The sequence below is a fragment of the Lissotriton helveticus genome, chromosome 10 (assembly GCF_964261635.1).
Source record: "Lissotriton helveticus chromosome 10, aLisHel1.1, whole genome shotgun sequence".
NCBI classification, from domain to species: Eukaryota; Metazoa; Chordata; class Amphibia; order Caudata; family Salamandridae; genus Lissotriton; species Lissotriton helveticus.
Genome location: NC_136071.1, coordinates 590,436,534 through 590,461,522, shown reverse-complemented (window position 1 = coordinate 590,461,522; position 24,989 = coordinate 590,436,534). Strand labels below are relative to the sequence as shown.

The 24,989-nt window shown below is 51.7% G+C and overlaps 14 non-coding genes across 14 annotated transcripts; all 14 read right to left on the bottom strand.

The window, feature by feature from the left end:
- Positions 1-9,327: 9,327 nt before the first annotated feature.
- Positions 9,328-9,439, bottom strand: TRNAL-CAA (transfer RNA leucine (anticodon CAA)). The gene is made up of 2 exons: positions 9,402-9,439; positions 9,328-9,373 (listed from the first exon to the last, which is right to left on the bottom strand). It is a non-coding gene; the product is annotated as a tRNA-Leu (tRNA).
- A 295-nt stretch (positions 9,440-9,734) lies between these two features.
- Positions 9,735-9,807, bottom strand: TRNAV-AAC (transfer RNA valine (anticodon AAC)). The gene has a single exon. It is a non-coding gene; the product is annotated as a tRNA-Val (tRNA).
- Positions 9,808-10,193: 386 nt separating this feature from the next.
- On the bottom strand, positions 10,194-10,265 carry TRNAP-AGG (transfer RNA proline (anticodon AGG)). Its single transcript has one exon. It is a non-coding gene; the product is annotated as a tRNA-Pro (tRNA).
- Positions 10,266-10,699: 434 nt separating this feature from the next.
- Positions 10,700-10,772, bottom strand: TRNAV-UAC (transfer RNA valine (anticodon UAC)). Its single transcript has one exon. It is a non-coding gene; the product is annotated as a tRNA-Val (tRNA).
- A 384-nt stretch (positions 10,773-11,156) lies between these two features.
- On the bottom strand, positions 11,157-11,228 carry TRNAP-CGG (transfer RNA proline (anticodon CGG)). The gene has a single exon. It is a non-coding gene; the product is annotated as a tRNA-Pro (tRNA).
- Positions 11,229-12,157: 929 nt separating this feature from the next.
- On the bottom strand, positions 12,158-12,269 carry TRNAL-CAA (transfer RNA leucine (anticodon CAA)). The gene is made up of 2 exons: positions 12,232-12,269; positions 12,158-12,203 (listed from the first exon to the last, which is right to left on the bottom strand). It is a non-coding gene; the product is annotated as a tRNA-Leu (tRNA).
- A 296-nt stretch (positions 12,270-12,565) lies between these two features.
- On the bottom strand, positions 12,566-12,638 carry TRNAV-AAC (transfer RNA valine (anticodon AAC)). The gene has a single exon. It is a non-coding gene; the product is annotated as a tRNA-Val (tRNA).
- Positions 12,639-13,024: 386 nt separating this feature from the next.
- TRNAP-AGG (transfer RNA proline (anticodon AGG)) lies at positions 13,025-13,096 on the bottom strand. The gene has a single exon. It is a non-coding gene; the product is annotated as a tRNA-Pro (tRNA).
- A 434-nt stretch (positions 13,097-13,530) lies between these two features.
- On the bottom strand, positions 13,531-13,603 carry TRNAV-UAC (transfer RNA valine (anticodon UAC)). The gene has a single exon. It is a non-coding gene; the product is annotated as a tRNA-Val (tRNA).
- An 8,675-nt stretch (positions 13,604-22,278) lies between these two features.
- Positions 22,279-22,350, bottom strand: TRNAP-CGG (transfer RNA proline (anticodon CGG)). Its single transcript has one exon. It is a non-coding gene; the product is annotated as a tRNA-Pro (tRNA).
- Positions 22,351-23,279: 929 nt separating this feature from the next.
- TRNAL-CAA (transfer RNA leucine (anticodon CAA)) lies at positions 23,280-23,391 on the bottom strand. The gene is made up of 2 exons: positions 23,354-23,391; positions 23,280-23,325 (listed from the first exon to the last, which is right to left on the bottom strand). It is a non-coding gene; the product is annotated as a tRNA-Leu (tRNA).
- A 296-nt stretch (positions 23,392-23,687) lies between these two features.
- TRNAV-AAC (transfer RNA valine (anticodon AAC)) lies at positions 23,688-23,760 on the bottom strand. Its single transcript has one exon. It is a non-coding gene; the product is annotated as a tRNA-Val (tRNA).
- Positions 23,761-24,145: 385 nt separating this feature from the next.
- TRNAP-AGG (transfer RNA proline (anticodon AGG)) lies at positions 24,146-24,217 on the bottom strand. The gene has a single exon. It is a non-coding gene; the product is annotated as a tRNA-Pro (tRNA).
- A 434-nt stretch (positions 24,218-24,651) lies between these two features.
- Positions 24,652-24,724, bottom strand: TRNAV-UAC (transfer RNA valine (anticodon UAC)). The gene has a single exon. It is a non-coding gene; the product is annotated as a tRNA-Val (tRNA).
- Positions 24,725-24,989: the final 265 nt, after the last annotated feature.

Genomic DNA, 24,989 nt, shown 5'->3' with positions numbered 1-24,989 from the left:
AAAGCAGGGCTATTTGGCTAGTCTCCCTCTAAGTGAGCCTCACAACGTCATGTTTTCTCTCAAGTTGTTGTTTTTTCACTCTAGCAAGAAAGGGGGCAGCCAATCTCCTATCAGCCAGTGAGCAGAAAAAAGGCACAGATGAGAACAGCAAGCACTTTCTGGCAATTGTTCTCCTCTGCAAGTCCTGGACCCTTGCCCCATAGACTTCCACACCAGAAGCAATGAAGGGCCCACCATTTCCTGCGCCTGAGAAAGAGGGGTTTGATATTTGGATTCAAACGCGCTCGATCAGGCTCGATCAGGCGAGATTTATATGAGTGGCTCACAGGCCTGAAACACTCACCTGGGAGACCCAGAGTGGCTGACTTCTCAGTATAGCCATTGTTGGGCGAGTCACCTCCTTTCCTCCTGCCTCAATCTAGAATTGGCTGCAAATCATAAGAGAGAGTGCAATGCCCGTGTGCAGTGCCTACTCCCAGCTACCTCTCTGTCTTCCTTATGTAAATTAGAATTTGCAAGGGGGGACCAATGGCATTCTGCTCCTCCCACATAACCAGGAAGCCCTGTTGAACATGTCTGCCTGTGTTTTTGCAGGGACAGTGCCTTCTCTGCCCAAAAGGTGGCAGGAGAGCCTCACAACAAATGATGGGATCAACTGCTCAGTTAGAAACCCAGCATGGCAGTTACTGTGATGGAGTGCAAATTTAATGGAAGGTGTGCCTGAGGTGTCATTTCCAGAAATCCATGTGTTAGAAACGGGACCTCTGGCTGGCCAAGGCTTGCGCCAAGGTCAGTCAGGGATCACCATTTCCAAGGTCAGGGCTAGGGAGTCACACACCAAGATAACCCCCGCTCACCCTCTAGGTAACGTGGCACGAGCAGCAAGGCTAATCTCAGAGGCGATGTGTAAAGCGTTTGCGCGCGCACCCCAGCGACAACAACCAAAGGCCCACCACAAAGGAAACTCCACACAAGGTTATATCAAAAATAGCCTTTGTATTATAATAATAAGAACACATTAGATAACACACACACTTTACAATGTGCCAATAGGCACGGGCAAGATTTACAAGGGATTATGTACAGGACAGGGCCACCTGGACCACTGTCAGGGGTATGCACTTGTTAGAAATAATACTTGTAGGTATAACACTTTAGCACATCAACATACAATGACTGTAACACAGAAATAGTAAATGTAGCATACAACCAGTAACTACTGGTAAAGGGAAAATACCTCCTACGCCACCCTAGTCTCTGTAGGGAAATCACGCAGGGAGCTAGGACCTATGGAAGGAAAACCTATCACCTACTACGCCACCCTAGTCTCTGTAGGGAAATCACGCAGGGAGCTAGGACCTATGGAAGGAAAACCTATCACCTCCTACGCCACCCTAGTCTCTGTAGGGAAATCACGCAGGGAGCTAGGACCTATGGAAGGAAAACCTATCACCTCCTACGCCACCCTAGTCTCTGTAGGGAAATCACGCAGGGAGCTAGGACCTATGGAAGGAAAACCTATCACCTCCTACGCCACCCTAGTCTCTGTAGGGAAATCACGCAGGGGGAAGGAAACCTAAAATAATCACCTAGGCAAGTAACATTTAGCAAAGGCAATCAAACACAAACAATCCTCTAAGCAGGTCACTTTTAGCAAAGGGGATAAACACATAAAGAATTACCTAAGCAGGTCACTTTTAGCAAAGGTAATAATAAACAAGAATTGCACATGTAACATTAAAACACATTCAGAGGTGCAGGTTAGAACTTTTGCGCAAGAATCATATAGCAAAGAAATCACAATGCGCAGGGTGCATGTAGCACAACACTCAAAATGTCCCTCAGGCCAACTGGCCTCGAAAGGGGCGGAATGCCCTGAGTCTCAATGTCAGGGAAGGCTGCGCAGGCAGCACACAAAAGCCTAAACGTAGCAACTGTCCACTAAGTGCTGGACAGTTGTGAATAGCAGGTAGGCAAACGTTGGAGCCAGGTGGGCTCAAGAACAATGGTGGGGAGACACAGCGTGGGAGCCTCGGGGCTGCAACCAACTCACTGCCTGTGTCCCCCTAGAGCCTCTCAGGGCTCGCTAAGCAAAATAGGCAAAGTAGAGCTTCTGCGCTCTAAAACAATTAAAATGCCCCCAGAGCCTCGGGGCTCGCAACTGCAATTAGGGCGGGAGCCTCTCGGGCTCTAAAACGAAGGTGCCCCTGAGCCTCAACCGGCTCTCACTAATAAAAATGGCCCTCTCATTGGAGTCCCTCACGGGGGACTCAGGATCATAGCAAATGCCCCCAGGAGCCTATCGAGGCTCCACACAACAGTGCGCGCGAGATCGCGCTACGGGGGAGGGGCGGACACCGGCAATGTGTCCCGCGGCCCCTCTCCCTCCTCGGCACTCACCGGGTGTCTTGTGGCGGGCGGAGCTCCTCTTCACACGGGGAGCCTCCTAGCAGCGCGGGGCTCCTCTCCACACGGGGAGCCTCGGCGAGACGCGCCAAGCTGCTTCCTGGTTCCGCTCTCCTCCCCCGATGACGCGGCGGGAGGCTCGACCGCCTGGGCCAATCCCAGCGCGGCCGGGCTATGACGCTGGCGGCTGCTTCTGCTCGGCCCGGGACTGCGGCGGTGATCACGGGGCAATGCGGCGTGGGCAGCCGCTCTTCAAAATAAATATAACGGGGCAATGCCGGGTGGCACCGGCTCTCCGAAAATAAAGATAAAGCGAGGTGGCACTCGCTACGCCGAAAATCGGCGTAACCAGGCGGGCAGATGCCGGGTAGGCACCGGCTGCATACAGCGCGCTCCCAAGCGCTTAGGGGCCACAGAAAGCGCGCCTAGCGCTAAAAATAGAAGCAAAGCGCTATTGAGCGCTGGGGCATCAGGAAAGCGCGCCTAGCGCTATAAATCAAATAAGAGCGCCTCCAGGCACTCTAAGCCAAAATCAAAAGCTCCAGCAGGGACTGGAGGCAGGCAGAGGGGCAGGGCAGGGCCAGAGCCAGCACACTGGGTCTCCAGGCAGGGAGACAAGCCAAGTGGCGGTCCTCTTGGCCCCAGCAGCAGCAACAGCCCCCTCTGGCAAGGATCCACAAGTAGAACAATTTCTGTGGGGACACAGCCCCATATTTATACAGAGAAATCCTTTGTTAGGAGGTGCAGGGTGGGGGGAAACCAGTTGCAGCTGGCTTGGGAGTACCCTTGATGGCCCAACCACCCCTTTCATTCACTGGGGAGGCTAGGGTCATTAGACAAACCACAGGGGGGCGGAGCCAGCATTGTGTGGGGAAAAACCCAGCCCATCCAGGACACAGATCTACTCCTCCCACACATCACTCATGCTGATCTCACACTCACCACCGGGCAGACCCATCCAGACTTCCTGGAGCCTGGCATGCCAGCCAGCTCCAGCCAATCACGCTCCACTATCCTCACTGCACACATACATCAATGTCCAGAAGTAGCACTTCCCTTCTAGACACACACAAGCCGCACATACCATTGCGCAGCATTCACTCTCACGAGTTCATACATACTAAACTCGAGCCTGCACTCCCCACACATCAGGAACTACCAGGGCACACGCATTCCCCATGCATTCCTATGGGAGGGCAGGCCAGCCATACTACACGCACGCACTTTCACTCTGGGACACAGGGAAAAAGTGCGCCAAGACCCAAAAATCACTACACAGGGTCATAAATAAAGGCAAAAAGATTAGGGGTGAACCTGCCCTAAGGCCCAAGTCTAACACGACCCCCTTCCAGCCAAAACGCAGGGCAGACCGATCACCACCGTGATGGGCTTCCCTGCTTGGGGCGATAAAACAAGGACGCGGGCCCACAACTGCAGGGACACCCTCCTGTTTTACGCCACGGTGAACCCCTAGGGTTCCTCCTAAAACTACTGTAGGGACTAACTGGGCTACCCCACTGGTACTCTCCAGCTGCCCTCGGCGAGGACCAGGCCCTAGGCCATCCAGGTACCACTGGATCCTGCCTACTCACAAAGTGGGGGGTAGTAACCCCTGGCACATAATAGCCATGCTCCACTCTTCCTGTCTGCCAGACAGGGCTAGACTTCCACTGGTTCTCCAGCCTAGGGTCTACAACCTCAGGCGGACCAGGAGTCTGAGGGAAGGCTCTCCTCCCCTTACCTCTTCTCCTAGGGTTCCTCCTCCTCCTGCGAGGGGTTCCCTCTAAACAACATTCTCCCAACCTAGGGTTTAACCCCTCAGGTTGCACCGGGGTCAGAGGTGGGCTCTCCCACCCTCTGCACCCCCTTCCAGAGTCCTGCTCCCTCCCAACCGGGGCGGTACTTCTGGAGAAAGAACTGGTCAGGACACTGATTACAGTAGTCCCACCCTTCAGGTCAGGCGGATCCTGAACCTGGCCATCCAACCTCTGGTCTAAAACCTTCGGTGGAACCAATGCCTGGCACTCCAGGACTTCTGGGGACTCACATCCTATCCCCCAATCACTCCTTTCACTGGACTTCTGTACTCTCCCTCCTGGAGCGGTACTGCCAGCTTCTAGGACCATAGAAGCTCCGCTTACAGATGCTCCAGGTTCTCTACACACTAGGAGATCTCCCTCAAGTGAACTAACAGGCAAGTCTAGGTTCCTTTCCTGGTGTTCCCTAAAGAAACCATCCAGGCTCTGTGACAGGGCTTCGGGCATCTGGGGACTCTCGGTCACACACTCACTCCCGCTCCACTGAGACAGGCAGTCAGCCCCTACACCCTTCTCACTAACCAAGGACCTAGCTGGGCTACTCTCACCCTCCTCCACCACACTGGGCTGGAAGACACCTGACCCACTATTGTTGGAATCACTCACTAGTGACTCAAAAGAACCTCTCGCACTTTCCCAACGGTCTGCTTCCTCTGCCAGCTCACATGCAATAAACGATCCAAACTTCAACAGGTGCTGGCGCAACTCTGGCACACAACAACTGAGCAACTGCTCTCTGATAAACATATCGAACAATATGTCCCAATCACATTTCGTGGGCTCCCGTACCCAATCACACAGGGCTCCACAACAGTCATCCTCAAAGTCTACCCAAGACTGATGAGACGGTTTCCTAAGGTTCCTAAACCTCAACCTATTCTCCTCTTCTGGGGAAACAGGAACCATACTCGGGGAACTGAGAGTGGGACTGTCTACACAAATATTTAAAAAGCTGCCACCACTGGACTCCACCCTCCCTGGGGAATCCAGACAATTACAATTATGCGCAGGGAAGAGTCTATCCTCTAGGGCTGCTCTCTCACGGATGATGGCCCTTCTCTCCACCTCTATCCTCTCCTGCGCTAAGAGTCTCTCGATCTCTAGCTGCGCCATAGCCTGGGCATGCTCTAACATGAGCTGTTCCATCGCTAACTGATGCTCCCTCTCTTCCTTCCTATCTAACCAATCCTCTGGGGACAGGACAAGGGATGTGGCGCTGGTACTGACACTGGACTCAGCAAGGGACTCCCTACCTATGGGGTCCTCACCATCTGCTGACATCCATCCACTGTCATCATCATACAACTCACATTCTTCATCAGAATCTTCAGGGCTCCCAACAGACTCACCATCCTCATGACGTGCGGCCCGGGCCCTCTCTCTCTCACTGTACTCAAGATCCCACTGACCCTTTTGCCATTGGATCAGGCTGTCCCTAAGCTGGGACTGAGTATCCAACACACTCACCTCCATGCCTCCCTCCTCACAGAATCTGACCAGCTCTGACCTACTGTACCTAAAAAGACAACAGAGATCAAAAACAGGCTCCATTTTGGCGGACGTTCTCAAGAAGAGTTTGACACAGGGAACCTGGGGGTCTGAGCTTACACAGGAGTACACAATTACACAATTCAGCAAGATTCCTATCTCAGAACTTGCACTCCACTGTCCAGCGTAACACACACTCATTCACACACAACCCTCCCCTCGGACTGGTAAGGCAGTTTCTACCACCCCTGATTATCTCAACCTGACCACTAGCGACACAGGTACCAAACTCTGGGAGCAGGGCGGGGAAACAAGGTACTGGACAAAATACAAATGACACCTTTCAGGAGAAGCAAAACTGAACTTCCCTAAAAAACAATAATCCCCAAAATGTGGTTATCTAAAATTGCAGAGTTTTGAAGTGTGGCCTGTCGCCACTGTGGTACAGCGCAAACGCAAGTCCAATCCCACCGCTAGCCACCAATGTTAGAAACGGGACCTCTGGCTGGCCAAGGCTTGCGCCAAGGTCAGTCAGGGATCACCATTTCCAAGGTCAGGGCTAGGGAGTCACACACCAAGATAACCCCCGCTCACCCTCTAGGTAACGTGGCGCGAGCAGCAAGGCTAATCTCAGAGGCGATGTGTAAAGCGTTTGCGCGCGCACCCCAGCGACAACAACCAAAGGCCCACCACAAAGGAAACTCCACACAAGGTTATATCAAAAATAGCCTTTGTATTATAATAATAAGAACACATTAGATAACACACACACTTTACAATGTGCCAATAGGCACGGGCAAGATTTACAAGGGATTATGTACAGGACAGGGCCACCTGGACCACTGTCAGGGGTATGCACTTGTTAGAAATAATACTTGTAGGTATAACACTTTAGCACATCAACATACAATGACTGTAACACAGAAATAGTAAATGTAGCATACAACCAGTAACTACTGGTAAAGGGAAAATACCTCCTACGCCACCCTAGTCTCTGTAGGGAAATCACGCAGGGAGCTAGGACCTATGGAAGGAAAACCTATCACCTACTACGCCACCCTAGTCTCTGTAGGGAAATCACGCAGGGAGCTAGGACCTATGGAAGGAAAACCTATCACCTCCTACGCCACCCTAGTCTCTGTAGGGAAATCACGCAGGGAGCTAGGACCTATGGAAGGAAAACCTATCACCTCCTACGCCACCCTAGTCTCTGTAGGGAAATCACGCAGGGAGCTAGGACCTATGGAAGGAAAACCTATCACCTCCTACGCCACCCTAGTCTCTGTAGGGAAATCACGCAGGGGGAAGGAAACCTAAAATAATCACCTAGGCAAGTAACATTTAGCAAAGGCAATCAAACACAAACAATCCTCTAAGCAGGTCACTTTTAGCAAAGGGGATAAACACATAAAGAATTACCTAAGCAGGTCACTTTTAGCAAAGGTAATAATAAACAAGAATTGCACATGTAACATTAAAACACATTCAGAGGTGCAGGTTAGAACTTTTGCGCAAGAATCATATAGCAAAGAAATCACAATGCGCAGGGTGCATGTAGCACAACACTCAAAATGTCCCTCAGGCCAACTGGCCTCGAAAGGCGGAATGCCCTGAGTCTCAATGTCAGGGAAGGCTGCGCAGGCAGCACACAAAAGCCTAAACGTAGCAACTGTCCACTAAGTGCTGGACAGTTGTGAATAGCAGGTAGGCAAACGTTGGAGCCAGGTGGGCTCAAGAACAATGGTGGGGAGACACAGCGTGGGAGCCTCGGGGCTGCAACCAACTCACTGCCTGTGTCCCCCTAGAGCCTCTCAGGGCTCGCTAAGCAAAATAGGCAAAGTAGAGCTTCTGCGCTCTAAAACAATTAAAATGCCCCCAGAGCCTCGGGGCTCGCAACTGCAATTAGGGCGGGAGCCTCTCGGGCTCTAAAACGAAGGTGCCCCTGAGCCTCAACCGGCTCTCACTAATAAAAATGGCCCTCTCATTGGAGTCCCTCACGGGGGACTCAGGATCATAGCAAATGCCCCCAGGAGCCTATCGAGGCTCCACACAACAGTGCGCGCGAGATCGCGCTACGGGGGAGGGGCGGACACCGGCAATGTGTCCCGCGGCCCCTCTCCCTCCTCGGCACTCACCGGGTGTCTTGTGGCGGGCGGAGCTCCTCTTCACACGGGGAGCCTCCTAGCAGCGCGGGGCTCCTCTCCACACGGGGAGCCTCGGCGAGACGCGCCAAGCTGCTTCCTGGTTCCGCTCTCCTCCCCCGATGACGCGGCGGGAGGCTCGACCGCCTGGGCCAATCCCAGCGCGGCCGGGCTATGACGCTGGCGGCTGCTTCTGCTCGGCCCGGGACTGCGGCGGTGATCACGGGGCAATGCGGCGTGGGCAGCCGCTCTTCAAAATAAATATAACGGGGCAATGCCGGGTGGCACCGGCTCTCCGAAAATAAAGATAAAGCGAGGTGGCACTCGCTACGCCGAAAATCGGCGTAACCAGGCGGGCAGATGCCGGGTAGGCACCGGCTGCATACAGCGCGCTCCCAAGCGCTTAGGGGCCACAGAAAGCGCGCCTAGCGCTAAAAATAGAAGCAAAGCGCTATTGAGCGCTGGGGCATCAGGAAAGCGCGCCTAGCGCTATAAATCAAATAAGAGCGCCTCCAGGCACTCTAAGCCAAAATCAAAAGCTCCAGCAGGGACTGGAGGCAGGCAGAGGGGCAGGGCAGGGCCAGAGCCAGCACACTGGGTCTCCAGGCAGGGAGACAAGCCAAGTGGCGGTCCTCTTGGCCCCAGCAGCAGCAACAGCCCCCTCTGGCAAGGATCCACAAGTAGAACAATTTCTGTGGGGACACAGCCCCATATTTATACAGAGAAATCCTTTGTTAGGAGGTGCAGGGTGGGGGGAAACCAGTTGCAGCTGGCTTGGGAGTACCCTTGATGGCCCAACCACCCCTTTCATTCACTGGGGAGGCTAGGGTCATTAGACAAACCACAGGGGGGCGGAGCCAGCATTGTGTGGGGAAAAACCCAGCCCATCCAGGACACAGATCTACTCCTCCCACACATCACTCATGCTGATCTCACACTCACCACCGGGCAGACCCATCCAGACTTCCTGGAGCCTGGCATGCCAGCCAGCTCCAGCCAATCACGCTCCACTATCCTCACTGCACACATACATCAATGTCCAGAAGTAGCACTTCCCTTCTAGACACACACAAGCCGCACATACCATTGCGCAGCATTCACTCTCACGAGTTCATACATACTAAACTCGAGCCTGCACTCCCCACACATCAGGAACTACCAGGGCACACGCATTCCCCATGCATTCCTATGGGAGGGCAGGCCAGCCATACTACACGCACGCACTTTCACTCTGGGACACAGGGAAAAAGTGCGCCAAGACCCAAAAATCACTACACAGGGTCATAAATAAAGGCAAAAAGATTAGGGGTGAACCTGCCCTAAGGCCCAAGTCTAACACCATGGAATTGTGATTGAGGGCCCAGCCTGATTGTTGGTGGATTTCTCTTCACATGCTACAGGTTCCTGCAAAGATTGTGGTGTTTGCCGGGAACGCACTGCAAAAAACAGGAAGATTTACGGGTGTAAAAGGGACCTGTCAGAAGTGGGATTTGAACCCACGCCTCCATGAGGAGACCAGAAGGCTCAGCTACACTGAAGATCAAGCTCTCTTGAGTCTGGCGCCTTAGACCACTCGGCCATCCTGACGGCTCATGAGGGGGGCTTAGGTCTAACTCTTCTATCTGCACCTGCCAATGTTTCCACTTACAACCTTCACAGCAATGTCACAGGTGTAAAGGCCCCAACAATACAACATAGCTTAAACAAAATAAAAATAGGCACAAGAACGACCCCCAGATGATGGATGCAGATAACTTTGTTTCGTCTTGCAAAGGTAAAGAAAGTTTCCCACGGCTCACTGTGTTCAAAGACCACCTCTTCTTAAACTTGCATTCAGATAATAAGGTTTTAGAGTGTGCACATAAAAGCAGCCAACGCTCAGTGTTTCTGCCCGGTCTCGAACCGGGGATCTTTCGCGTGTTAGGCGAACGTGATGACCACTACACTACAGAAACGACCTTGCTGCTTGCTACTGTTAAAGCAAAGTTCCTCTCAAGGCTTCACCCTACTTCTATTCTGCTGTATCAGCAGCGGCTCAGAATGTGCAGAACAAGTGTGAAAACCTCAGAGATATCATCCAACATGCTTGCAATTAGACGTATTCAAAATTTACTTGTGCAGGCATCGACAGACAAATATCTGATGCCTAAATGTCTGCGAGTACAGCTTGGGAAAGCATCACCTGGGACACACTGAGACTAAGCAGGTAGGCAGAAAAAGCACGGTGATCCATTTTTCTACTGAGGTTAGGAATATGTTAAGCAAAAAATCAACCGAGTATTACTAGAAATAGTCAGGCATAGTGCATTTTTAGTACGATTTGTATGTTTAGCTCTAAAAAGGGCTCGTCCGGGATTTGAACCCGGGACCTCTCGCACCCTAAGCGAGAATCATACCCCTAGACCAACGAGCCACGCAAGAGTCACCTCTGACATGGCTCCAGGGGTTAGTGGCAGCTAGTCGGTGAATGCTTCACCCAAAGCAAGCAACTGCACATGTTGCTCTCTTCTGCAATATGATTGCTGTCTTTTCCATGGCCGTCATCAAACAAGAAATTAAAAAGCCTCTGTCCTTCAGACAGTTTGTTTTCTCTAAGTGTCTGCTTGCGGTGAGGACAAGAAAAGCATTTCTGCTCTCATTCCTTGCTTTCATGAAGTAGGCCCACCCTTCAGAGCAAAGGGCGAGCAAGCGAATGGCGCAAGCTATCGTCACTTCTCTTTTCGAGCTGTCACTGAGATCCCTGGAGCACACTACGTCAGGTTGGTGAGGGATAGACAGCCTCTATTATCTCAGCTTTCCTATAAAGTCAGCCAGTAAAGGCAAACACTGTTAAAAACAGCAAACCGCTGTTTCTGCCCGGTCTCGAACCAGGGACCTTTCGCGTGTAAGGCAAACGTGATAACCACTACACTACAGAAACAGACACTAACTCAGGAATCTTGTTGGCATGTATTGGGCTGGAATGCACAGACTAAGGGCCAATGTCCTTGAAGCTCAAAGTTGGGCTCTCCTTACCCGGTCTCTATTTCTTTGGAAGACAGGAATGAGGACCACTTTTATTCCAAGAGGCGATTTTGAAACCATATCCTGAAATTACACTAGAAAAACACTATGCATGTAATGTTCCTACCATGCTGGTCTGGCCCAGAAAAGCAGTTGCAAAGAAGTCCTGCACTCCTTTATCCCGCCACAAGTGGAAAATAGCGTGCAGGGTAAGGAACTTTCTCGACATACACAGCGTCTTATAGCATTGAAAAGAAGAAATGCTCCTATATTACAAGCATCCTGAAAATGTCCACAGCATGGGCTCGTCCGGGATTTGAACCCGGGACCTCTCGCACCCGAAGCAAGAATCATACCCCTAGACCAACGAGCCTAAGTGGCCAGGAGACATTTTGAACAATTTCTGAAGCGTCTTTCAGAAAAAAAGCAGGGCTATTTGGCTAGTCTCCCTCTAAGTGAGCCTCACAACGTCATGTTTTCTCTCAAGTTGTTGTTTTTTCACTCTAGCAAGAAAGGGGGCAGCCAATCTCCTATCAGCCAGTGAGCAGAAAAAAGGCACAGATGAGAACAGCAAGCACTTTCTGGCAATTGTTCTCCTCTGCAAGTCCTGGACCCTTGCCCCATAGACTTCCACACCAGAAGCAATGAAGGGCCCACCATTTCCTGCGCCTGAGAAAGAGGGGTTTGATATTTGGATTCAAACGCGCTCGATCAGGCTCGATCAGGCGAGATTTATATGAGTGGCTCACAGGCCTGAAACACTCACCTGGGAGACCCAGAGTGGCTGACTTCTCAGTATAGCCATTGTTGGGCGCGTCACCTCCTTTCCTCCTGCCTCAATCTAGAATTGGCTGCAAATCATAAGAGAGAGTGCAATGCCCGTGTGCAGTGCCTACTCCCAGCTACCTCTCTGTCTTCCTTATGTAAATTAGAATTTGCAAGGGGGGACCAATGGCATTCTGCTCCTCCCACATAACCAGGAAGCCCTGTTGAACATGTCTGCCTGTGTTTTTGCAGGGACAGTGCCTTCTCTGCCCAAAAGGTGGCAGGAGAGCCTCACAACAAATGATGGGATCAACTGCTCAGTTAGAAACCCAGCATGGCAGTTACTGTGATGGAGTGCAAATTTAATGGAAGGTGTGCCTGAGGTGTCATTTCCAGAAATCCATGGAATTGTGATTGAGGGCCCAGCCTGATTGTTGGTGGATTTCTCTTCACATGCTACAGGTTCCTGCAAAGATTGTGGTGTTTGCCGGGAACGCACTGCAAAAAACAGGAAGATTTACGGGTGTAAAAGGGACCTGTCAGAAGTGGGATTTGAACCCACGCCTCCATGAGGAGACCAGAAGGCTCAGCTACACTGAAGATCAAGCTCTCTTGAGTCTGGCGCCTTAGACCACTCGGCCATCCTGACGGCTCATGAGGGGGGGCTTAGGTCTAACTCTTCTATCTGCACCTGCCAATGTTTCCACTTACAACCTTCACAGCAATGTCACAGGTGTAAAGGCCCCAACAATACAACATAGCTTAAACAAAATAAAAATAGGCACAAGAACGACCCCCAGATGATGGATGCAGATAACTTTGTTTCGTCTTGCAAAGGTAAAGAAAGTTTCCCACGGCTCACTGTGTTCAAAGACCACCTCTTCTTAAACTTGCATTCAGATAATAAGGTTTTAGAGTGTGCACATAAAAGCAGCCAACGCTCAGTGTTTCTGCCCGGTCTCGAACCGGGGACCTTTCGCGTGTTAGGCGAACGTGATGACCACTACACTACAGAAACGACCTTGCTGCTTGCTACTGTTAAAGCAAAGTTCCTCTCAAGGCTTCACCCTACTTCTATTCTGCTGTATCAGCAGCGGCTCAGAATGTGCAGAACAAGTGTGAAAACCTCAGAGATATCATCCAACATGCTTGCAATTAGACGTATTCAAAATTTACTTGTGCAGGCATCGACAGACAAATATCTGATGCCTAAATGTCTGCGAGTACAGCTTGGGAAAGCATCACCTGGGACACACTGAGACTAAGCAGGTAGGCAGAAAAAGCACGGTGATCCATTTTTCTACTGAGGTTAGGAATATGTTAAGCAAAAAATCAACCGAGTATTACTAGAAATAGTCAGGCATAGTGCATTTTTAGTACGATTTGTATGTTTAGCTCTAAAAAGGGCTCGTCCGGGATTTGAACCCGGGACCTCTCGCACCCTAAGCGAGAATCATACCCCTAGACCAACGAGCCACGCAAGAGTCACCTCTGACATTGCTCCAGGGGTTAGTGGCAGCTAGTCGGTGAATGCTTCACCCAAAGCAAGCAACTGCACATGTTGCTCTCTTCTGCAATATGATTGCTGTCTTTTCCATGGCCGTCATCAAACAAGAAATTAAAAAGCCTCTGTCCTTCAGACAGTTTGTTTTCTCTAAGTGTCTGCTTGTGGTGAGGACAAGAAAAGCATTTCTGCTCTCATTCCTTGCTTTCATGAAGTAGGCCCACCCTTCAGAGCAAAGGGCGAGCAAGCGAATGGCGCAAGCTATCGTCACTTCTCTTTTCGAGCTGTCACTGAGATCCCTGGAGCACACTACGTCAGGTTGGTGAGGGATAGACAGCCTCTATTATCTCAGCTTTCCTATAAAGTCAGCCAGTAAAGGCAAACACTGTTAAAAACAGCAAACCGCTGTTTCTGCCCAGTCTCGAACCAGGGACCTTTCGCGTGTAAGGCGAACGTGATAACCACTACACTACAGAAACAGACACTAACTCAGGAATCTTGTTGGCATGTATTGGGCTGGAATGCACAGACTAAGGGTGTTAGACTTGGGCCTTAGGGCAGGTTCACCCCTAATCTTTTTGCCTTTATTTGTGACCCTGTGTAGTGATTTTTGGGTCTTGGCGCACTTTTTCCCTGTGTCCCAGAGTGAAAGTGCGTGCGTGTAGTATGGCTGGCCTGCCCTCCCATAGGAATGCATGGGGAATGCGTGTGCCCTGGTAGTTCCTGATGTGTGGGGAGTGCAGGCTCGAGTTTAGTATGTATGAACTCGTGAGAGTGAATGCTGCGCAATGGTATGTGCGGCTTGTATGTGTCTAGAAGGGAAGTGCTACTTCTGGACATTGATGTATGTGTGCAGTGAGGATACTGGAGCGTGATTGGCTGGAGCTGGCTGGCATGCCAGGCTCCAGGAAGTCTGGATGGGTCTGCCCGGTGGTGAGTGTGAGATCAGCATGAGTGATGTGTGGGAGGAGTAGATCTGTGTCCTGGATGGGCTGGGTTTTTCCCCACACAATGCTGGCTCCGCCCCCCTGTGGTTTGTCTAAGGACCCTAGCCTCCCCAGTGAATGAAAGGGGTGGTTGGGCCATCAAGGGTACTCCCAAGCCAGCTGCAACTGGTTTCCCCCCACCCTGCACCTCCTAACAAAGGAATTCGCTGTATAAAAAGGGGGCTGTGTCCCCACAGAAAATGTTCTACTTGTGGATCCTTGCCAGAGGGGGCTGTTGCTGCTGCTGGGGCCAAGAGGACCGCCACTTGGCTTGTCTCCCTGCCTGGAGACCCAGTGTGCTGGCTCTGGCCCTGCCCTGCCCCTCTGCCTGCTTCCAGTCCCTGCTGGAGCTTTCCTGTGCCTGGAGGCACCCTGATTTTGATTTGTAGCGCTAGGAGCGCTTTCCTCATGCCCCAGCGCTCAATAGCGCTTTGCTTGTCTTCCTAAGCGCTGAGCGCGCCTCTCCTGTGCCCCTGAGCGCTTGGGAGCGCTTTATTGACCTTGCCGGTGCCCACCCGGCATTGCAGCTGAATTGCCGATTTCGCCGATTTATTGGCGTAGCGAGTGCCACCTCGCTTTATTTTTAACTTGAGGCCGGTGCCACCCGGCATTGCCCCGTGGTCTGTATTTATTTTCGAGCCGGTGCCACCCGGCATTGCCCAGGACATCACCGCCGCAGCCCGGGCGCACTGGAAGCTTGCCGGGCCGCCGCGCTGCCTGCAGCGACCCGGAAGTCCCGCCTCCTGACCCCCAGGGCCGCGCTGCCATTGGCGGCCCCGGCGGAAGTCAGGCGGCGTGTGGAGGAGACAAGGCCAGGCGGGAGACGAGGGAGGCAGCCGGTCGTGTCCCCGAGGCTCCCCGAGTGGAGAGAGGAGCCCCGGGACGAGAGGAGCCCCGCCCGCCCTGAGACTGCCGGTGAGTGCCGAGGAGGGAGAGGGGCCGCGGGACACGTTGTCGGTGTCCGCCCCTCCCCCGTAGCGCGATCGTGCGCGCATTGCTTTAGGAAGCCTGAGGGCTTCAGGGGGCATTTTTCGTGGAGGTAGAGTCCCCCGTGAGGGACTCCAACGCCCCCCATCTGTGCTGCAAGGGCCACGAGGCTCTGAGGGGCCATTCTGTTCTTGAGTCCCCCGTGAGGGACTCCAACGCCCCCATTGGTCCTTTGTAAGCCCCGAGAGGCTCCAGAGGCCACAGTTGTTGCCGAGCCCGGCGAGGCTCCTTGCCCTACCTGTAGTTACGAGCCCCGAGGCTCTGGGGGCATTTCATTGCTTTAGAGCGCTAAGCTCTACATTGCCTATTTTTGTTTTGCGAGCCCCTGAGAGGCTCCTTGTCCACCATTGTTCTTGAGCCCACCTGGCTCCAACGTCTGCCTACCTGCTATTCACAACTGTCCAGCACTTAGTGGACAGTTGCTACGTTTAGGCTTTTGTGTCTGTGCTGCCTGCGCAGACCTCCCTGACACTGAGACTCAGGGCATTCCGCCCCTTTCGAGGCCAGTTGGCCTGAGGGACATTTTGAGTGTTGTGCTACATGCACCCTGCGCATTGTGATTTCTTTGCTATATGATTCTTGCGCAAAAGTTCTAACCTGCACCTCTGAATGTGTTTTAATGTTACATGTGCAATTCTTGTTTGTTATTACCTTTGCTAAAAGTGACCTGCTTAGGTGATTCTTTGTTCTTTTATTCCCCTTTGCTAAAAGTGACCTGCTTAGAGGAATGTTTGTTTTTACCTTTGCTAAAAGTGACCTGCTTAGGTAATGCCTTGTTCTTTTATTTCCCTTTGCTAAAAGTGACCTGCTGAGAGGAATGTTGATGTTTAATTGCCTTTGCTAAATGTTACTTGCCTAGGTGATTATTTTAGGTTTCCTTCCCCCTGCGTGATTTCCCTACAGAGACTAGGGTGGCGTAGGAGGTGATAGGTTTTCCTTCCATAGGTCCTAGCTCCCTGCGTGATTTCCCTACAGAGACTAGGGTGGCGTAGGAGGTATTTTCCCTTTACCAGTAGTTACTGGTTGTATGCTACATTTACTATTTCTGTGTTACAGTCATTGTATGTTGATGTGCTAAAGTGTTATACCTACAAGTATTATTTCTAACAAGTGCATACCCCTGACAGTGGTCCAGGTGGCCCTGTCCTGTACATAATCCCTTGTAAATCTTGCCCGTGCCTGTTGGCACATTGTAAAGTGTGTGTGTTATCTAATGTGTTTTTATTATTATAATACAAAGGCTATTTTTGATATAACCTTGTGTGGAGTTTCCTTTGTGGTGGGCCTTTGGTTGTTGTCGCTGGGGTGCGCGCGCAAATGCTTTACACATCGCCTCTGAGATTAGCCTTGCTGCTCGCGCCACGTTACCTAGAGGGTGAGCGGGGGTTATCTTGGTGTGTGACTCCCTAGCCCTGACCTTGGAAATGGTGATCCCTGACTGACCTCGACGCAAGCCTTGGCCAGCCAGAGGTCCCGTTTCTAACATTGGTGGCTAGCGGTGCGGATTGGACTTGCGTTTGCGTTGTACCACAGTGGCGACAGGCCACACTTCAAAACTCTGCAATTTTAGATAACCACATTTTTGGGATTATTGTTTTTTAGGGAAGTTCAGTTTTGCTTCTCCTGAAAGGTGTCATTTGTATTTTGTCCAGTACCTTGTTCCCCGCCCTGCTCCCAGAGTTTGGTACCTGTGTCGCTAGTGGTCAGGTTGAGATAATCAGGGGTGGTAGAAACTGCCTTACCAGTCCGAGGGGAGGGTTGTGTGTGAATGAGTGTGTGTTACGCTGGACAGTGGAGTGCAAGTTCTGAGATAGGAATCTTGCTGAATTTTGTTGATTGTATACTCCTGTTTAGCTCAGACCCCCAGGTTCCCTGTGTGATCTCGTCTCTAGAACGTCTGCCAAAATGGAGCCTGTTTTTGATCTCAGTGATCTAGTTTGGTACAGTATGCAGGAGTTGGAAAGGTTCTGTAGAGAGAGAGACATAGGGGTGGATGAGTCAGATACTGAGAACCAACTTAGGAACCACCTGGTCCAATGGTATAAGGATCAAAGGGATCTTGAGCGCAGCGAGGAAAGGGCCCAGGCCACACGCCATGAGGGTGGTGAGTCTGTGGGGAGCCCTGAAGATTCTGATGAAGAATGTGAGTTGGATGATGACAGTGGTTGGGCCCCAGCAGATAGTGAGGACCCCATAGATAGGGAGTCCCTTGCTAGGCCCAGTGTCAGTACCAGCGCCCCATCCCTTTCCCTGTCCCCAGAGGATTGGTTAGATAGGAAGGAAGAGAGGGAGCATCAGTTAGCAATGGAACAGCTCATGTTAGAGCATGCCCAGGCTATGGCGCAGCTAGAGATCGAAAGACTCTTAGCGCAGGAGAGGATAGAGGTGGAGAGAAGGGCCATCATCCGTGAGAGCGCAGCCCTAGAGAATAGACTCTCCCCTACCCACAGTTGTAATTGTCTGGATTCCCCAGAGAGGGTGGAGTCCAGTGGTGGCAGCTTTTTAAATGTCAGTGTAGACAGTCCCACTCCCAGTTCCCAGAGTATGGTTCCCCTTTCCCCAGAGGAGGAGAATAGGTTGAGGTTTAGGAACCTTAGGAAACCATCTCACCAGTCTTGGGTAGACTTTGAGGATGACTGTTGTGGAGCCCTGTGTGATTGGGTACGGGAGCCCACGAAATGTGATTGGGACATATTGTTCGATATGTTTCTCAGAGAGCAGTTGCTCAGTTGTTGTTCACCTGGGTTGCGCCAACACCTGTTGGGGTGTGGATTGTCTGAGGCATGTGAGCTTGCAGCGGAAGCAGACCGTTGGGACAGTGCGAGAGGTTCTTTTGAGTCACTAGTGAGTGATTCCAACAATAGTGGGTCAGGTGTCTTCCAGCCCAGTGTGGTGGAGGAGGGTGAGAGTAGCCCAGCTAGGTCCTTGGTTAGTGAGAAGGGTGTATGGGCTGACTGCCTGTCTCAGTGGAGCGGGAGTGAGTGTGTGACCGAGAGTCCCCAGACGCCCGAAGCCCTGTCACAGAGCCTGGATGGTTTCTTTAGGGAACACCAGGAAGGGAACCTAGACTTGCCTGTTAGTTCACTTGAGGGAGATCTCCTAGTGGGTAGAGGACCTGGAGCATCTGTAAGCGGAGCTTCTATGGTCCTAGAAGCTGGCAGTACCGCTCCAGGAGGGAGAGTACAGAAGTCCAGTGAAAGGAGTGATTTGGGGATGTTGTGTGAATCCCCAGAAGTCCTGGAGTGCCAGGCATTGGTTCCACCGAAGGTTTTAGACCAGAGGTTGGATGGCCAGGTTCAGGATCCGCCTGACCTGAAGGGTGGGACTACTGTAATCAGTGTCCTGACCAGTTCTTTCTCCAGAAGTACCGCCCCGGTTGGGAGGGAGCAGGACTCTGGAAGGGGGTGCAGAGGGTGGGAGAGCCCACCTCTGACCCCAGTACCACCTGAGGGGTTAAACCCTAGGTTGGGAGAATGTTGTTTAGAGGGAACCCCTCGCAGGAGGAGGAGGAACCCTAGGAGAAGAGGTAAGGGGAGGAGAGCCTTCCCTGAGACTCCTGGTCCACCTAAGGTTGTAGACCCTAGGCTGGAGAACCAGTGGAAGTCTAGCCCTGTCTTGCAGACAGGAAGAGTGGAGCATGGCTATTATGTGCCAGGGGTTACTACCCCCCACTTTGTGAGTAGGCAGGATCCAGTGGTACCTGGATGGCCTAGGGCCTGGTCCTGGCCGAGGGCAGCTGGAGAGTATCAGTGGGGTACCCCAGTTAGTCCCTACAGTAGTTTTAGAAGGAACCCTAGGGGTTCACCGTGGCGTAAAACAGGAGGGTGTCCCTGCAGTTGTGGGCCCGCGTCCTTGTTTTATCGCCCCAAGCAGGGAAGCCCATCACGGTGGTGATCGGTCTGCCCTGCGTTTTGGCTGGAAGGGGGTCGTGTTAGACTTGGGCCTTAGGGCAGGTTCACCCCTAATCTTTTTGCCTTTATTTGTGACCCTGTGTAGTGATTTTTGGGTCTTGGCGCACTTTTTCCCTGTGTCCCAGAGTGAAAGTGCGTGCGTGTAGTATGGCTGGCCTGCCCTCCCATAGGAATGCATGGGGAATGCGTGTGCCCTGGTAGTTCCTGATGTGTGGGGAGTGCAGGCTCGAGTTTAGTATGTATGAACTCGTGAGAGTGAATGCTGCGCAATGGTATGTGCGGCTTGTATGTGTCTAGAAGGGAAGTGCTACTTCTGGACATTGATGTATGTGTGCAGTGAGGATACTGGAGCGTGATTGGCTGGAGCTGGCTGGCATGCCAGGCTCCAGGAAGTCTGGATGGGTCTGCCCGGTGGTGAGTGTGAGATCAGCATGAGTGATGTGTGGGAGGAGTAGATCTGTGTCCTGGATGGGCTGGGTTTTTCCCCACACAATGCTGGCTCCGCCCCCCTGTGGTTTGTCTAAGGACCCTAGCCTCCCCAGTGAATGAAAGGGGTGGTTGGGCCATCAAGGGTACTCCCAAGCCAGCTGCAACTGGTTTCCCCCCACCCTGCACCTCCTAACAAAGGAATTCGCTGTATAAAAAGGGGGCTGTGTCCCCACAGAAAATGTTCTACTTGTGGATCCTTGCCAGAGGGGGCTGTTGCTGCTGCTGGGGCCAAGAGGACCGCCACTTGGCTTGTCTCCCTGCCTGGAGACCCAGTGTGCTGGCTCTGGCCCTGCCCTGCCCCTCTGCCTGCTTCCAGTCCCTGCTGGAGCTTTCCTGTGCCTGGAGGCACCCTGATTTTGATTTGTAGCGCTAGGAGCGCTTTCCTCATGCCCCAGCGCTCAATAGCGCTTTGCTTGTCTTCCTAAGCGCTGAGCGCGCCTCTCCTGTGCCCCTGAGCGCTTGGGAGCGCTTTATTGACCTTGCCGGTGCCCACCCGGCATTGCAGCTGAATTGCCGATTTCGCCGATTTATTGGCGTAGCGAGTGCCACCTCGCTTTATTTTTAACTTGAGGCCGGTGCCACCCGGCATTGCCCCGTGGTCTGTATTTATTTTCGAGCCGGTGCCACCCGGCATTGCCCAGGACATCACCGCCGCAGCCCGGGCGCACTGGAAGCTTGCCGGGCCGCCGCGCTGCCTGCAGCGACCCGGAAGTCCCGCCTCCTGACCCCCAGGGCCGCGCTGCCATTGGCGGCCCCGGCGGAAGTCAGGCGGCGTGTGGAGGAGACAAGGCCAGGCGGGAGACGAGGGAGGCAGCCGGTCGTGTCCCCGAGGCTCCCCGAGTGGAGAGAGGAGCCCCGGGACGAGAGGAGCCCCGCCCGCCCTGAGACTGCCGGTGAGTGCCGAGGAGGGAGAGGGGCCGCGGGACACGTTGTCGGTGTCCGCCCCTCCCCCGTAGCGCGATCGTGCGCGCATTGCTTTAGGAAGCCTGAGGGCTTCAGGGGGCATTTTTCGTGGAGGTAGAGTCCCCCGTGAGGGACTCCAACGCCCCCCATCTGTGCTGCAAGGGCCACGAGGCTCTGAGGGGCCATTCTGTTCTTGAGTCCCCCGTGAGGGACTCCAACGCCCCCATTGGTCCTTTGTAAGCCCCGAGAGGCTCCAGAGGCCACAGTTGTTGCCGAGCCCGGCGAGGCTCCTTGCCCTACCTGTAGTTACGAGCCCCGAGGCTCTGGGGGCATTTCATTGCTTTAGAGCGCTAAGCTCTACATTGCCTATTTTTGTTTTGCGAGCCCCTGAGAGGCTCCTTGTCCACCATTGTTCTTGAGCCCACCTGGCTCCAACGTCTGCCTACCTGCTATTCACAACTGTCCAGCACTTAGTGGACAGTTGCTACGTTTAGGCTTTTGTGTCTGTGCTGCCTGCGCAGACCTCCCTGACACTGAGACTCAGGGCATTCCGCCCCTTTCGAGGCCAGTTGGCCTGAGGGACATTTTGAGTGTTGTGCTACATGCACCCTGCGCATTGTGATTTCTTTGCTATATGATTCTTGCGCAAAAGTTCTAACCTGCACCTCTGAATGTGTTTTAATGTTACATGTGCAATTCTTGTTTGTTATTACCTTTGCTAAAAGTGACCTGCTTAGGTGATTCTTTGTTCTTTTATTCCCCTTTGCTAAAAGTGACCTGCTTAGAGGAATGTTTGTTTTTACCTTTGCTAAAAGTGACCTGCTTAGGTAATGCCTTGTTCTTTTATTTCCCTTTGCTAAAAGTGACCTGCTGAGAGGAATGTTGATGTTTAATTGCCTTTGCTAAATGTTACTTGCCTAGGTGATTATTTTAGGTTTCCTTCCCCCTGCGTGATTTCCCTACAGAGACTAGGGTGGCGTAGGAGGTGATAGGTTTTCCTTCCATAGGTCCTAGCTCCCTGCGTGATTTCCCTACAGAGACTAGGGTGGCGTAGGAGGTATTTTCCCTTTACCAGTAGTTACTGGTTGTATGCTACATTTACTATTTCTGTGTTACAGTCATTGTATGTTGATGTGCTAAAGTGTTATACCTACAAGTATTATTTCTAACAAGTGCATACCCCTGACAGTGGTCCAGGTGGCCCTGTCCTGTACATAATCCCTTGTAAATCTTGCCCGTGCCTGTTGGCACATTGTAAAGTGTGTGTGTTATCTAATGTGTTTTTATTATTATAATACAAAGGCTATTTTTGATATAACCTTGTGTGGAGTTTCCTTTGTGGTGGGCCTTTGGTTGTTGTCGCTGGGGTGCGCGCGCAAACGCTTTACACATCGCCTCTGAGATTAGCCTTGCTGCTCGCGCCACGTTACCTAGAGGGTGAGCGGGGGTTATCTTGGTGTGTGACTCCCTAGCCCTGACCTTGGAAATGGTGATCCCTGACTGACCTCGACGCAAGCCTTGGCCAGCCAGAGGTCCCGTTTCTAACAAAGGGCCAATGTCCTTGAAGCTCAAAGTTGGGCTCTCCTTACCCGGTCTCTATTTCTTTGGAAGACAGGAATGAGGACCACTTTTATTCCAAGAGGCGATTTTGAAACCATATCCTGAAATTACACTAGAAAAACACTATGCATGTAATGTTCCTACCATGCTGGTCTGGCCCAGAAAAGCAGTTGCAAAGAAGTCCTGCACTCCTTTATCCCGCCACAAGTGGAAAATAGCGTGCAGGGTAAGGAACTTTCTCGACATACACAGCGTCTTATAGCATTGAAAAGAAGAAATGCTCCTATATTACAAGCATCCTGAAAATGTCCACAGCATGGGCTCGTCCGGGATTTGAACCCGGGACCTCTCGCACCCGAAGCGAGAATCATACCCCTAGACCAACGAGCCTGAGTGGCCAGGAGACATTTTGAACAATTTCTGAAGCGTCTTTCAGAAAAAAAGCAGGGCTATTTGGCTAGTCTCCCTCTAAGTGAGCCTCACAACGTCATGTTTTCTCTCAAGTTGTTGTTTTTTCACTCTAGCAAGAAAGGGGGCAGCCAATCTCCTATCAGCCAGTGAGCAGAAAAAAGGCACAGATGAGAACAGAAAGCACTTTCTGGCAATTGTTCTCCTCTGCAAGTCCTGGACCCTTGCCCCATAGACTTCCACACCAGAAGCAATGAAGGGCCCACCATTTCCTGCACCTGAGAAAGAGGGGTTTGATATTTGGATTCAAACGCGCTCGATCAGGCTCGATCAGGCGAGATTTATATGAGTGGCTCACAGGCCTGAAACACTCACCTGGGAGACCCAGAGTGGCTGACTTCTCAGTATAGCCATTGTTGGGCGAGTCACCTCCTTTCCTCCTGCCTCAATCTAGAATTGGCTGCAAATCATAAGAGAGAGTGCAATGCCCGTGTGCAGTGCCTACTCCCAGCTACCTCTCTGTCTTCCTTATGTAAATTAGAATTTGCAAGGGGGGACCAATGGCATTCTGCTCCTCCCACATAACCAGGAAGCCCTGTTGAACATGTCTGCCTGTGTTTTTGCAGGGACAGTGCCTTCTCTGCCCAAAAGGTGGCAGGAGAGCCTCACAACAAATGATGGGATCAACTGCTCAGTTAGAAACCCAGCATGGCAGTTACTGTGATGGAGTGCAAATTTAATGGAAGGTGTGCCTGAGGTGTCATTTCCAGAAATCCATGGAATTGTGATTAAGGGCCCAGCCTGATTGTTGGTGGATTTCTCTTCACATGCTACAGGTTCCTGCAAAGATTGTGGTGTTTGCCGGGAACGCACTGCAAAAAACAGGAAGATTTACGGGTGTAAAAGGGACCTGTCAGAAGTGGGATTTGAACCCACGCCTCCATGAGGAGACCAGAAGGCTCAGCTACACTGAAGATCAAGCTCTCTTGAGTCTGGCGCCTTAGACCACTCGGCCATCCTGACGGCTCATGAGGGGGGGCTTAGGTCTAACTCTTCTATCTGCACCTGCCAATGTTTCCACTTACAACCTTCACAGCAATGTCACAGGTGTAAAGGCCCCAACAATACAACATAGCTTAAACAAAATAAAAATAGGCACAAGAACGACCCCCAGATGATGGATGCAGATAACTTTGTTTCGTCTTGCAAAGGTAAAGAAAGTTTCCCACGGCTCACTGTGTTCAAAGACCACCTCTTCTTAAACTTGCATTCAGATAATAAGGTTTTAGAGTGTGCACATAAAAGCAGCCAACGCTCAGTGTTTCTGCCCGGTCTCGAACCGGGGACCTTTCGCGTGTTAGGCTAACGTGATGACCACTACACTACAGAAACGACCTTGCTGCTTGCTACTGTTAAAGCAAAGTTCCTCTCAAGGCTTCACCCTACTTCTATTCTGCTGTATCAGCAGCGGCTCAGAATGTGCAGAACAAGTGTGAAAACCTCAGAGATATCATCCAACATGCTTGCAATTAGACGTATTCAAAATTTACTTGTGCAGGCATCGACAGACAAATATCTGATGCCTAAATGTCTGCGAGTACAGCTTGGGAAAGCATCACCTGGGACACACTGAGACTAAGCAGGTAGGCAGAAAAAGCACGGTGATCCATTTTTCTTCTGAGGTTAGGAATATGTTGCGCAACAATGCACCGAGTATTACTAGAAATAGTCAGGCATAGTGCATTTTTAGTACGATTTGTATGTTTAGCTCTAAAAAGGGCTCGTCCGGGATTTGAACCCGGGACCTCTCGCACCCTAAGCGAGATTCATACCCCTAGACCAACGAGCCACACAAGAGTCACCTCTGACACGGCTCCAGGTGTTAGTGGCAGCTAGTCAGTGAATGCTTCACCCAAAGCAAGCAACTGCACATGTTGCTCTCTTCTGCAATATGATTGCTGTCTTTTCCATGGCCGTCATCAAACAAGAAATTAAAAAGCCTCTGTCCTTCAGACAGTTTGTTTTCTCTAAGTGTCTGCTTGTGGTGAGGACAAGAAAAGCATTTCTGCTCTCATTCCTTGCTTTCATGAAGTAGGCCCACCCTTCAGAGCAAAGGGCGAGCAAGCGAATGGCGCAAGCTATCGTCACTTCTCTTTTCGAGCTGTCACTGAGATCCCTGGAGCACACTACGTCAGGTTGGTGAGGGATAGACAGCCTCTATTATCTCAGCTTTCCTATAAAGTCAGCCAGTAAAGGCAAACACTGTTAAAAACAGCAAACCGCTGTTTCTGCCCGGTCTCGAACCAGGGACCTTTCGCGTGTAAGGCAAACGTGATAACCACTACACTACAGAAACAGACACTAACTCAGGAATCTTGTTGGCATGTATTGGGCTGTAATGCACAGACTAAGGGCCAATGTCCTTGAAGCTCAAAGTTGGGCTCTCCTTACCCGGTCTCTATTTCTTTGGAAGACAGGAATGAGGACCACTTTTATTCCAAGAGGCGATTTTGAAACCATATCCTGAAATTACACTAGAAAAACACTATGCATGTAATGTTCCTACCATGCTGGTCTGGCCCAGAAAAGCAGTTGCAAAGAAGTCCTGCACTCCTTTATCC